The 13,992-nt window shown below is 39.9% G+C and overlaps 1 long non-coding RNA gene across 1 annotated transcript; it reads right to left on the reverse strand.

Moving 5' to 3' along the window:
* Positions 1-3,514: 3,514 nt before the first annotated feature.
* LOC141421287 (uncharacterized) lies at positions 3,515-10,328 on the reverse strand. Its single transcript, XR_012445896.1, has 3 exons — positions 10,231-10,328; positions 3,959-4,082; positions 3,515-3,842 (listed from the first exon to the last, which is right to left on the reverse strand). It is a non-coding gene; the product is annotated as an uncharacterized lncRNA (long non-coding RNA).
* Positions 10,329-13,992: the final 3,664 nt, after the last annotated feature.

Below are 13,992 nucleotides of genomic sequence, written 5' to 3' on the forward strand. Positions count from 1 at the left end.
TTTCATGTACAAATCATGAAAGTTTAGTAGAGTTAGAAATGTCTCATGGAGAAAGCCACTCATTTTTAAGAAATGAGAAAAGTTCAATTGAGATCTGAATCCCCAAAGTAGGCATTGTCAGACTTATTTCAGTCATTTCTGTAATTGATGGAGCTACTTAAAATGCAAAGAATATGAAACACATCATATTATTTTAGTATCTCTCCTTTTATTAGGTGAAGAAATCAATATTTTGGTTATCCAGAAACCAGGTGGAAAGGCTCAAAGGTAGTAAAAGAATCTTAATTTTAAAAGCTGGTGTATTTGGGGCTTACATTTAGAAAAGGCAAGAAAAGATTTTCTATGTACAAAGCGGTGCCTCATAAATAATGCAACATCTGTATGATAATTTGGAAAGGAGATGGTCCAAAGCCAAGGAAATTATCTAGGAAAATACTGCAACAGGTGAGGCATGAGGTCATGAGCGTTGAGCAAGAGGCTGGAGTTGAGATGGAAAGGAAGTGTCACCGCACTGCAGTGAACGAAGCGAGAGCTGGCAGGACTTAGTGATGGTCTCAGAGAGAAGGAACAGGAGAAGCCAAAGATGACCTCTGGCTGTCAGTCACAGTCCACTGGGAGAAAAGAGGGGAACCTGAGACAGGCATAAGGATATAGTATAGAGGAGCTGAAAAAGAAAAATCAAGGCAAGCACCAGGCACTGGTGGCTCACACCTGTAATCCTAGCTACTCAGGAGGCAGAGATCAGGAAGATGGCAGTTCCAAGCCAGACTGGGCAAATAGTTTGGAGATCCTATCTTGAAAATACCCAACACAAAAAAGGGCTAGTGGGGTGACTCAAGTGGTAGAGCACCTGCCTAGCAAGCATGAAGTCATGAGTTCAAACCCTAGTACCACCAAACAAACAAGATCAAGGGGAGAAGGCATGTATAATCTTACAAAGTAAAAAACAGAAAGATATAACAGTGCTTCTATTCATTCATTCAATGTACCCACCTCATTCTGAAACCATTTATAAAACTACACAAGCTTTAAATGGATGAGAGAATTGGTAGAGAAGAAAGCTAAGCACAGGAAATACCAAATCCCAATGTGGTGATGCATGTATTACCACATACTTTAGATTCTGTATTGCACCTTACTAGAGTTGTGGTATGAATTTGGCTCTGGACTCCTTGGTCAGAGCTGTGTCTGCACTGGATGTTTCCCAAGACCCCAAAAAATGAACCTGCCACCTGGTAAGAGCCCAGTTTTGATGAAACTGGGACTTGTATATTTTCTTGTGTTCTCAGGAGGAGAACCCAGGATGTAACAGATGACACACCCTACTGTCTCATCTGCAGGGATTTGTGATGAAGCAAATTTGTCAATGGGTGGATGGCAGCCTTTCTCTCCCTTCCATTCCTTAAGACATTTTGGCTTTGCTCCCTCAATTTCTTCTCTTCCTCCACCATTTAAAGCCATGTCTGCCTTTGCAAACTTTTTTTTCACCCCTTTTCTTGATTTTGCTGATGACTAATTGGGAGGAAAGGGAGAAGGATGAGAAGCCAAGATATGTGTGAGCAAAGGTTGGAAGAAGGAGCTTTTAGTGGGTTTTTGGAGAAGTTGACTTTGAAAAGCCATGACACATGAAAGAAGTACAAAGGAAAAAAAAAAAACGGGTTTAAGAAACATTGCTGTTGGTTATATCTCTTTTGTAGTATTTGAGGAAAATTAGCCAGGAATTGTTTTACTTTGAAATCTTCACTGGTGGTTGGGGTTTTTCCTTTGGATGTGAACACCACTCTGACCCTGGAGGATGCTGGTTATGGTTTGGTGACAGACTTGTGAGGGGGTTGCTAGGTGCGATAGTGAACCCCTAATGTCACATTCTAGCTGCATGCTGGACTTTAGTCACCACTGCAGATCCGAGCAGAGAGCACAGCTTCACAAGTAAGTGGTCCTGAAACTTTGGAACAGAATCCAACCTCCTTAATATTTCCTCCACTTGGAATTTCAAGCTAAGGGATAAGGCACTGGTGTGTCTTCACTACAATGAAGTAATTTAAACTAGAAACGAAAGAAAGAGAAAAAGAACTCTCAAGAAATGGTTAACTTGACATTGGTTTCTGCTTTAGTGTGAATGTTGACTATCCTCCAAAAGTCCATCTGTACGAATGTATAGTCGCCAGGGAGACATTATTGGGAGGTACTGTGGTTCTTTCAGAGATGGAGCCTTGTGGGAGTCCTTAGGTCATTGGGGGCATGACTTTGGAGGTGATTGTGGGACCCTGGCTCCTCCCCTTCCTTTTTTTTTGGTTCTGTTTCCTGGCTGATGAGGTGAATGGATTGAGTCACAATGTGCTCTGCCACTCGATCATGTGATCATGATCTATAACCCTTATAATCATGAGCCCAAATAAACCTTTTCTAAATTAATTGCCTTGGGTATTGCACAATAGTGACAGAGAGCTGACTGATACAGTTTCCTTAATAATATATCTAAATAACTTTCTGTTTAGTTTTCCTCCCCCTTGTATTCTGAGCAGGGTCTTGCAACTGGTAGACTAGTTCTTCTGAGGTCTCATGATGAAGAGTTGGTAAAAAATGGGTGAGATAGTGTGGCTATTTCCATATGTCCACCTGACTGGGCTACGCAATGCCCAGGTGGCAGGTCTGTGAGAGTATTTCCAGAAGACATTAGTACTTGAACCATAGAGTAGTAAAGGTGCTTTCATTAGTGTGGGCAGACATCATTCAATTCATTGAGAACTTGAATAGAACAGATAGACAGAGGTGGGATGAATTTTCTCCCTCTGTTTGAGCTGAACACTGGTCTTCTCCTGCCCTCGGACATCAGCTCTCCTGTTTCTCAGACTTTTGGACTTGAACTGAATACCATCACTGGCTTTCCTGCTTATAAATAGCAGATATGAACCTTCTCAGCCTCCATAATCACGTGATCCAGTTCTCACAGTGATGCAGAATTGATGGAAATATAGATATTGATATGATGGTGATATACATATCTTATGTTCTATTGTTCCTGTTTCTCTGGACAGTGCTGCCAACATAGGTGGCAAATGGGTAGACAGGCTTGGATAAATCAGGAATTAGAGCGTTAGACGCTGAGTGACTCTGTAGTAGCTATGGGGTTTGGAGATTGAACATGTGGCATTTTTTTTCCTGGTGATTTCATTTATTACTTTTTACAACTTTATTGAGAAACAATAAATAATTGACATACAATAAACTACACCTATTTAAAGTGTACTTTTGGATAAGTTTTGGTATATGTAAGCAGCCATCAAACTGCCACAGCAATCAACATCATAATGAACTTACAGATGAGACTTTAAGGTATATTGCTGGAGTGCTGCAGATGTAACTCAGTAGTAGAGGACGTGCTTTGCAGAGGTTCAAGCCCCAGAGATCTCTCCAAAAAGAAAAAAAAAGAGAAAAAGAAAGAAACATTGCTGTACAGTGTATCATCACTGTATTTAAGAAGCATAAGTTAAGAGTCTGCATTATTTTGAAATGACTTTATGGCTCCTGGACAATATTACTTTCGCCAAGACTCTCCTTAGATTTTGATCATGACTTTAACTAGGACCGCCTTACAATACAGGATTTAGATGGATATTTCTTTAGTGTTCTTCAATTGGAAATACAACCTCAAATGGTAGTTTAATGGTTGACGGGTAGCTTGGGAGGGAGAAGACGTAGCATTACAGCCATGGTTGCCAGAAAGTTCACTGGAGCCAAGGGTAGTCTGATCTCAGGCGAATGATGGATTGGATGACTTTGATCAGTTCCATCCTTACAGCTGAGCTTTGGATAAGTTGTGTACTGTAGAGAGCTGCAAGCTGTAAGATTTAGCAAAAACTTGGAGTATAGCTGTCTGGGTTGCTGATTAAAGCCAGATTCAAATATTTTGACAATCAAATCAATGGAGAATGTAGACCAGGATATCCGTACTCACCAAGATAGTTTGTCTGCATGAATGGCACTTCTGCGTGGCTGAACCAAAACCATTCTCAGGAAACATTTCTGGGTCTACTTCAACTCTTAGACAAGTAAGCAATCCACCCCATGACTTTGAAGTTCTGTAGTACAGAACAGATCATTTTAGGTTGGAATGGTTACAGAATATAATATAAATTTCCTACTAACGTTATAGAAAAACCTGAATAAAATTCCTATAGAACTTTTGATATTAAGCAGTATAGTTTTTGGGTAGTCTCTCCAGATATAATAAATACATTATAAATTATATCCCAAAGTAAGGCACTTAATTTTACCTGTGATATAAGGTTGCTTTGGACTGTGAGTAACAGAGACCCTGACTCAACTGGCCCAAACAATGAAGAATTTATTATCTGCAATAGCAAGTGTAAAGCTCAGGAATCTGTAGGGCTGGTAGGTTTGGTGACTAAAGGACCTACTCAAGAATCCACAGTCTGTCTAGTTTTCTACCATGCCTTTTTAGGGTATCAGCCTCATTTTCAGGCTGGCTCTCCTCCTAGTCACAAGATGATTATAAAAGCTCCAAACATCGATTAGCACTCATCAACAACATCCAGTGGCAATAAAATCATCCCTCATTCTTATTTAACATTTTAAGATCAGGTATAATCTCACCCCAAAGCCCCCCAGATCTCTCTCCTTCATCTCTCATTGACCAGAATGATGTAATATGTCCACGCTCAAATAAAGTACTAGTAAGAGGAGTGGGACCACCAGGACAGACTTAGATCCATGAGGATCTAATATTGAGCTGCCTGAGAGAGAGAGGTAGTTTCAGAAACAAAATGAGGATTTTTCAAATAAAGAAAAAAATGGGAGGATAAGCACATCTGTCACACAGGATTACAGATATAATCTTATCAAAATGTTAAAAATCCCAAAGACAATAATTTTCACTAAGATTCATCTTTAAACTATCTTTTTTAATGAAAATTTATTAGTAGGACTCATAATTTATAGAGACCACTCCTAGCATATCAGAGGAAAATCATATTCTTTGCATAGAGACTGTTTCAATTCTTTTTTAGGATTTGAACTCAGGGCCTCACATTTGCTAGGCAGGTACTCTACCTTTTGAGCCAGTCTGCCAGCTCTGTTTTATACTGGGTATTTTTGAGGTAGGGTCTTGCAAACTATTTGCTTGGGCTGGCTTTGGCTGGCTTTCAGCTGCGATCCTCCTGATTGCTGCCTCCTAAGTAGCTAGGATTATGGCGTGAACCATCAGCACCTGGCAAGAGTGTTTCCAATATTAATAGTCAAGGTTGGTTTGATGGAAAACAGCAGGTGAGGGGCATTGCTGTGGGAGAATGTGGTTCAAGTTTAACCTAAATGAAGATGCAGAGTTCACAAAGTAAAATCGGAGAAGACTTGAAGTTTAAGAGCATGAAGGTAAAAAGTTTCAGTCTCTGTGTGCACTGGGAAAATGTTGCACTTGAAAGGAAGTTTTTAAAAAATCTGAGCTCTAGGGATTTTTGCCTCTTGGAGCTGTCAGTGGAACAAAGTGAAATTCTATGGTCCCATTTGTCTTTTAGCTTTCACAGCAACGGGGCAGCGGTGGTATAGCTCATTCTATATAAGAATCAAGAAACAGCTTCCAGAGAGTCTGGAATTTTTCCCTGGTCTGGGGTGGGTGCATTGGGTGTGGTAGAACTTCCCCAGCACTGGAGGGCTTCCTCAGCTTCCTTTTCACATCTTTCCTTCCCTGGCCCATGGGGTGTAGTGTCCAGGGCTCCACCAGTGCCTTTCAATCATGTCTTCCCGCTCACTATCCTGCCACACCCTCCGCATGACCTGGCAACAGGGTGAGAAAAAACTGTGGCCCTTTCCCAAATCGGATTGGGAAACTGTCCAATCAGACTGCCTAGAGGTTCTGCAGGGGGCTTGGAGGGTGACCAGTTACTCCTTCAATGATGAGGGAACCCAAGGGGAACCTTGGGACCGGCTTAGGCCTAGGCCTTTCTACATCCCTCTGAATACAGATTTTCGTGTTTTGAGTATTCCTTTCTCTGGATATAGTACACTTGGATATTTTGAGGCCTATTGCAAGGTTTCAGCTACTTTTATTTTTAAACATACAGGATGAAAGCCTACCAATACTCTCAGGAGGAAGATCCTCTTGTTGGCATTCTATCAAATCCTTTACTGGGGGGGGTGGAGGGGAAGGACAGCTGTTGAGACAGGGTGGGGTGGGTTCAGAAGGTTTGTAAAAAGTTCTGGCTCCAGGCCCAACATTGTTGAAAAATGCTCAGAGGAGACTCAAAGTACTTGGGGTTTTAGCTTTAAAACTTTCTGTTTAGATGGTCAAATTTGTTTAAATATTTTCTCAAATAAATAAAAGAACTCAAATAGAATTTCTCCCTCATGAAGCAAATCCTTCCCCAAACTCACTGACAAATTCACTCTAATATCATATATTATCTTTATTAAGTGTTACTCAGAAGAAGTGAAATATATAGGCTCCCTCTGAGATTTGCATCCTCCCAGCTTTTGACAACAATGGAAATCTTTTTAACAATTTTGGGGGGTTTTTTGAGTATGTAGCCCAGGTTGGCCTTGAACTCATGATCCTCCTGCTTCAGTCACCTGAGTGCTGAGATTATAGCAGTGCACTACCACCCCCAGCTTTTAATAGTCCTTTAACATACATTTAAGTAACCCCATTGTACAGGTGAGCAGCTGGAGACTCAGCCAACTGTCAGGCTTGACTAAGGTCTACTGGTAAGTATCAGAGCTGAGGGCAAAAGATTTGTTTGACTTCAAGCCTGGTCTCTCTCAATGGTGCTCTGGTGAATATTTAACATTCAGGTCTCAGGCAAGGGAGAGGGGCCTGTACTGTTCCTGGGCCCTTGGGGTGTAAACATTCCCACCATGGTTGATCTCCAGCTACTCACTTTACTTCCTTGGACAGAGTTGGGAAGAAATGCCCAAAATCGACTCTGACTGATATCAGCTGCCTCCAGTGCACTACAAGTTACCTTGTATTTTACACAGTCATCACATACCTTTTTGGAGACAGGAACAAACCTGTTGCCCCCACAGTTTGGTGGCAAGGTCCACAGTCCTTATACTCTGTACCCCCATACACTTATCCTGCTGTGTGCCCCGCATGCTGCTACGAAGAACTTAATCCAGCCAGGCCCCACCTGAAAGGTTTAGTGTGCAGGTTTCTCATTGGATTTTTTCCCACAGCCATTTCCAGAAACAGCTAATATTTCCCTTATTTCACAAATGAGCCAATAGAGGTATGACTAGACTAGGACCACACTCTAAAGCCTCTAGATGATGAGCTTTTTATGAGGGGTAGAGAGAAGTCATTTTAGTCAAGCAGTACTGGACACGATGAAGTTTTATCTGTATGATGCTAAAGAAATGCATCAGTTACCTGTGTCTGAGTGACAGCAAATGTCAGAACTATTAGCTGTGTTAAAAAGCTTTCAAATCTTGGGGAAGCATGTATGGTACAGGGGAAAGAAGATGGAGGACAAAAAATCTGGATTCGAGTCACCCTCAATCCCTGGATAAATGACATGACCTTGGATGTGTCATGTGACACCTCCCACCTCTATTTCATCTCTGATACTCAATTGACTGTGTAATTTGGGTTTGATGGTTTCAGAAGATGATAGCTAACATTTTAATAAAATCTTCAAAGGCTTTAAAAATATTCCCCAAATAATTGTTTTCTGTGGAACTGAGAAGTTGTGAAAATGTGGTTTAGTACCTGGCACCAGTCTTGCTCAGGACAACTTGTCAGAGTTGTTTCATTCTGTTTCTTAGACTTTTGGGTTCTTGCTCGTGTTTAGATTATAATAGGCAATTTGACTCCAGATGGACTAAATATTTCCCCAGGTTCCTTCTTAGGGTTGTCCCAATTCACTTTGCACAGATATGGTAGGCACACCCAGCCACAGGCTTAGGAAGTTTTCTCATACACAGATATATGGAAATCACAAGTCCTATTAGGATAAGACTTAATGTCTAAGGAATAAAATCCTGTACATTCTCCTTTGACCAAAAGGAATGTTGAGAAGGAAAAGTATGGTTCTGTTGCCCCATGGATGTGATAAAGTCTGAGACTTGCAAAAGAGCTTAAGTAGTACAACTTGTGTAAGAATTCTTTGGGTGCAGTTAGTATAAACAAAGGGTTCTTGGCACCAACAGAGAACTAAGCAGCTGTGAGAGATTTGCTTAGAGAACCAAAAGATTAAACACTCTTAGGAGAGACAGAGGAAATACCTACTATGGCCTCTGATATTTTCCTTTTCTTTCCTACTTCTGTATGGCCTTCTAGGATTGTATATGCCTATCTGTGGCTAAAACAACCAAAAAGAATCTTCTTAAGAGTGCATACTGTTTTTTCCCTTTATCTCTCTAAAGTTAAGCAAACACGGGGGTGTAAGGTTAAGTCACTAGACATAAATCAGATAAATCGGAAAGAGGACACTGATAGGGCTTGCCTCCCATGAGAATATCATGAGGGTTAATAAGAGTGATTGATGCAGAACGGATTTGACTTTAAGCAAAATAATTGGAAGTACATACCAGGATCGGTTTGTTTAGTATGGAAAACCCTGGGGAGCAGGGTTGAATAAAATACTACCATTTTTACTAAAAAAAAAAAAAAAACCCATACTTTTATTAAACAATATGTATTAGCTAATAAAAACATGGGGGACTACATGCCAACCTGTTAACAGTAGCTATAACTAGATACTAAAATTATTGTGGGAAATTTGTGTTCTGTATAACACATTTGTATAGTATATTATTTTTTAGTAACAAGCATGTATCTTGTTTAAAATAAAGTCTACTTTAAACATTTGTTAAAAAAAAAACCCATACTTTTATTAAACAATATGTATTAGCTAATAAAAACATGGGGGACTACATGCCAACCTGTTAACAGTAGCTATAACTAGATACTAAAATTATTGTGGGAAATTTGTGTTCTGTATAACACATTTGTATAGTATATTATTTTTTAGTAACAAGCATGTATCTTGTTTAAAATAAAGTCTACTTTAAACATTTGTTAAAAAAAAAAACCCATAGTGATCAACATCAAATACTGGAGACAATACAGAGAAACCAGGTCGTTTATACACTGGTGGTGGGAATGTAAAGTGGTTCAGCCACTCATAAAACGGTTTGGCAAGCATGCTCAGAAAGAAATTACAGTACGCTCCAGCGGTTTATGCTTGTAATCCTACCTACTCAGAAGGTGGAGGTAAGGAGGATCAGGGTTCGAAGTCAGATCCAGGCAAATAATTTGCGAGATCCTACATCAAAAATATCCAACACAAAATAAGGCTGGAGGAGTGGCTCAAGTGTTAAAGTGCCTGCCTAGCAAGCATGAGACCCTGAGTTCAAGCCCCAGTACCGCCAAAAATAAATAAATAAATAAATAAATCAGGAAAACAATCACAGTCACAATAGTACAAAACCTAGGAATAAATAAACTTAAGCAAGGAGGTGAAATACCACTATAATGAGAACTATAAGGTACTGAAGAAAGAAACTGAAGATGATGCTAAAAGATGGAAAAGCCTCCCATGTTCATGGATAGGCAGAATTAATATTGTGAAATGGCTATACTACCAATAGCAATCTATAGATTCAATGTAATTCCCATCAAAATCCCAATGACATTTTTCATGGAAATTGAAAAAAAAAATCCTAAAATTCATATGGGAACACAAAAGACCCTGACTAGCCAAAGAAATCCTGAGCAAAAAGAACATGTTGAAGGTATCACAATACCTGGTTTTAAATTATACTACAGAGCCATTGTAACAAAAACATCATGGTACTGGCACAAAAACAGACATATAAACCAATGGAATAGAATAAAAGACCCAGAAATAAACCCACACCACTACAACTGTCTGACTTTTGACAAAGGAGCCAAAAACATACAATGAAGAAAAGACAGCCTCTTCTATAAGTCGTGCTGGGAAAACTGGATATCCACATGTAGAGAACTAAAACTAGATCCCTATCTCTTACCCTGTACAAAAATCAATTCAAAATGGATCAAAGACCCAATGCAAGACCTGAAACTCTGAAAATACCATAGGAAAAACACTTCAAGATACAGGCATAGGTAATGACATTCTGAATGGCACTCCAACAGCTCAGAACATAAGCAAGAACTGACAAATGGAATTATGTCAAATTAAAAAGTTTCTGCAGAGCAAAGGAGATAATTACCAGAGTAAAGAGACTTACCTACAGAATGAGGGAAAATCTTTGCCAGGTATTCATGTAACAGATTTTTACCCAGAATAACTAAAGAATCCAAAAAATTAAACACCAAAAGAACAAATTGTCCAATCAATAAATGGATAAACAAGTTAAACAGTTCTCAGAAGAAAAAGTACAAATGAGTCATAAATACACGAAGAAATGTTCAGCACCCTTAGCCATCAGGGAAATGTAAATCAAAAGGACTTTGAGATTCCATCTCACCCCAGTAGAATAGCCACCATCAAGAAAACAAACAACCGTAAATGCTGGTGAGGATAGTGGGGGTGTTTATACACTGATGGTGGGAATGTAAATTAGTGCGGCCACTGTGGAAACCAGTATGGAAGAGCCTAAAGAAACTAAAAACAGAGCTACCATGTGATCCTGTATAAATATGCTACAGGGTTTTATTTATCTGTAAAGAAGAATGAAATTATGTTATTACAGGAAAATAGAAGGAACTGGAGATCATCAGGTTAAGCAAAATAAGCCAGACATGGAAAGAAATACCATATGTTTTCTCTCATATGAAGAATCTAGATTTTAAAAGATAAGAAAGTAGAAGGGATGGTATTTGGGAAGAGGACCAGCAGGAAGGGAGAGGAGGAATAAGAGAAGGCTGTGTGGGGGAGGGGGGAGGGTTGAAGATGATCAAAATACATTACATATATGTATAAAAATGTCATGATGAAACCCTTTGTTTTGTGCCATTAATATGTGCTCATTAAAAAGGTGAGATTAAAAAATAAGCATTTGGCAGTTTTTAATAAGTTAGATATATACTTAGTATATGACCCAGTAATTCCACTCCTAGGAAAAGGGAAAGAAAAGCTCATTTTCACACAAAAATCTGTACATGGATGCTTGTAGCTGATTTATTTCCAACCATCAACATCTGGAGAGCTTAATGTCCTTCAACTGCTGAACAGATAAACTGTGGTATGCCAATGCAAAGCAGAACTACCGCATAATAAAAAGGAATAAACACCATTTGTAATGTGCAGCACCATGGGTGAATGTCAAATGCATTGTGAAAGAAACTAGACTCAGAAGGCTGCATGTTCTCATCTGTGTGATATTCTGGGAAAGGTACCACTGTGGGGACAAGAACAGAGTCAGGGCAGCTAGGGATTAGGAGTGGGCTGAGAAAAAGTAGAAGCACTAGAGAATGTTTTATGGAGATGGAGCCCTTCTCTGTGTTGATTATGGTGCTGCTAGAACATCTCTAAGCACTTGTCAAAACTCAGAAAATTGTACACCAAAAATTCAGACTTTAAAAATAATTTTAAAGAAGAAACATGCTATTGAAAAACATCTAATTAGTGTATTTTTAAAAACATCACTCCACAAGTCTCGATTCATCCTATAGACTTTCTGGATAAAGTTAAGAGAAGCATGTTTTAGATTGACAAAGTTGTTTTGTCAAAATTACACTTGGTTGCCAAGTGGCTACTTGAGGGAAGATTGCGAGTTCAGAGCTGTAGTTTGGAAGGTGTAAACTAGATGGAGTGGAGGTCAACATTTAGTTATTCATGAGTGCACCCTACAAATTGTGCCTAGTGTCCATCCTAGCCTTGCCACCAGGCCACCCCCCCTTTCACACTGAGGATTACTTGTCCTACCCACCATCAGTCAGGCACTAATCAAATTGCTTAATCGTGTTTGTTTTAAATTCTTTAATCTCCTTCCTTCTATCAAAACTATGGATAAAAAGGTACTTCAAGGCTAGAGCGAGGCAATAAAAACAAAAGGGAAAGAAGAGAAAAATACACACACACCAGAATCTGCAGAGACTGAGGCTGGAAGGCTGAACTTTCCTTTGTCACATCCATTTTCCAGATCAGCCTAAAAACAGAGGCTTTTGTTATTCATGTGGCTTGTCCGTGATTCCGGCCTGACAAATTTGGGTTTGTAAACAGACACAGCAGCAGAAACAGACTGCCCTGTGTAAATGTGTCTTTAAAATGGCATCACCTAAATAAGGTGGTTCACCAGATGTTCCTAATTCAGTGACCACCAGCAGCCAACAGCACATCTAAGGATGGAAGCTAAAGGAAATGCCTTCTCCTGAGTGCCTTCCTATAGTTTTAACCCCCTTCTTGACCTCCTTTTCCCTGCCTTCAGAGAGGGGAAATTAAATAAATAAATAAATAAGCTGGAAGCTTATTTTCTGCTTCTTTTAATTCTGTTACTGTTATTGTTTACTCTGGCTGCCAGATGCTTCAAGTAGCTAAAAGGAGGTCTTTTCGTTCCCGGATATCAGGTTAATGCTCATGTGTGTTAGGGTGTTCGAAGCCCTTCCTTTATACTTTGTCTTTGAAAAGATCACAGCCAGAGAGCTCAGAAAGAGGGTGTCATTAGTGCTCTGCACTGACCTGAGGGTACAGGCTCCTCTCCTCTCAACTCTGTTAACACCAGGCAGCTCTTCTTTCTCTCTTCTCCTCTTCTTTCCTCTCCCTCTCTCCCTCTCCTCTCCCTCTAGCTTACAGCAGAGCAGGAACAGCTGCAAGTGTGGCTCCCTGACCAGAGGCATCTTGACAGTAGTATTACAGCATGGCTGTGATGCTCAAATAAATGACTATATCTCTCAGAGTCAGAGTTAGATCACAGGATTTCTCAGTCTCTTCTAGTTCTAAAAGGCTGTGAGTCTATGAGAAAGGGGGAAATAAATGTCTGAATTGCAATTAGATCAACTCCATGCGGGAGCTCAAGAACACAGAGATGTTCCTGTGTTCTAGGACATGTGGCATAATGATGTTTTGAGTCGGCCTACCCAGGTTCAAACCCCAACCTCACTATTTATCACTTGGCCTAATCCAAACAAGTTTCCTCTCTGAGTCTCAGTTCACAGATATAAAAGGGATTAATAATATTCTCCCCAAAGTGTTGCTAGGAGGATTGAGTGACATCTTACATGCATGCCTGGATCATAAAACACTAGGTAAGTGTTATATGTTGCTATGACTATTACTACTAGTGCAGATAGCACACACTGATCACGCCAGAACTGTACATGACACTAGATGGTGGTGGAGAGAAGGGACTGCCATGGTGGAGAGACTAAGGCACCACACTTGGCATCAAATCCAGGGTTTAGTTCAAGATAACACAGGTACAGAATGTGCCCACAAACAAACAAACAAAATTCCACAGTGCAAATTGCATCAATTTGCACTGGGTGACTTTGAGCATGTCATGGAAGCTTTCCACGAGGATACTAACGCTTATCGCTGAAGAATGTTGGAATGAGTTACACGAGATAACTCATGTGAAACCATGCTTTGTAAGCCACAAACTCCTTGACAAATGTAAGGAGCATTATGAACCAAAACCCGAAATAGTCTTTATAAAATGAAACAGCTGTCTCTCTGACATGCAGAAATACTTTGCCTTTTCTTAAAAAAAGAAAAAAAAAAGTCCCAGGGTTATCTTCATGAAAATTTATTACTGACAAATAAAATTTCCACATCTGTGGTGCTTTGCCATTTTAAGCAGCTTTCTTGTACTTACAACCTCCTTTTAATCCCACAACCTGCAAGGTGTATAGGCCATTTGTCCCCAGGCTGACCCTGTCCTTTGTTCCTCCTTCAGAGCTGCCATTGTCTGGCCTCTGATTCCTCTTCTCTTCTCTCATGCTGAGCAGTTATTACTGGAAGCCCAGGTAAGAGTGATAATAAACATTCATCTTGAATGGTAGCTCAAGGGGCACTTCAGCAAGAAAGGGCATAGTCAGGAACTGCAGAA

The sequence above is a fragment of the Castor canadensis genome, chromosome 3 (assembly GCF_047511655.1).
Source record: "Castor canadensis chromosome 3, mCasCan1.hap1v2, whole genome shotgun sequence".
Lineage (NCBI taxonomy): Eukaryota > Metazoa > Chordata > Mammalia > Rodentia > Castoridae > Castor > Castor canadensis.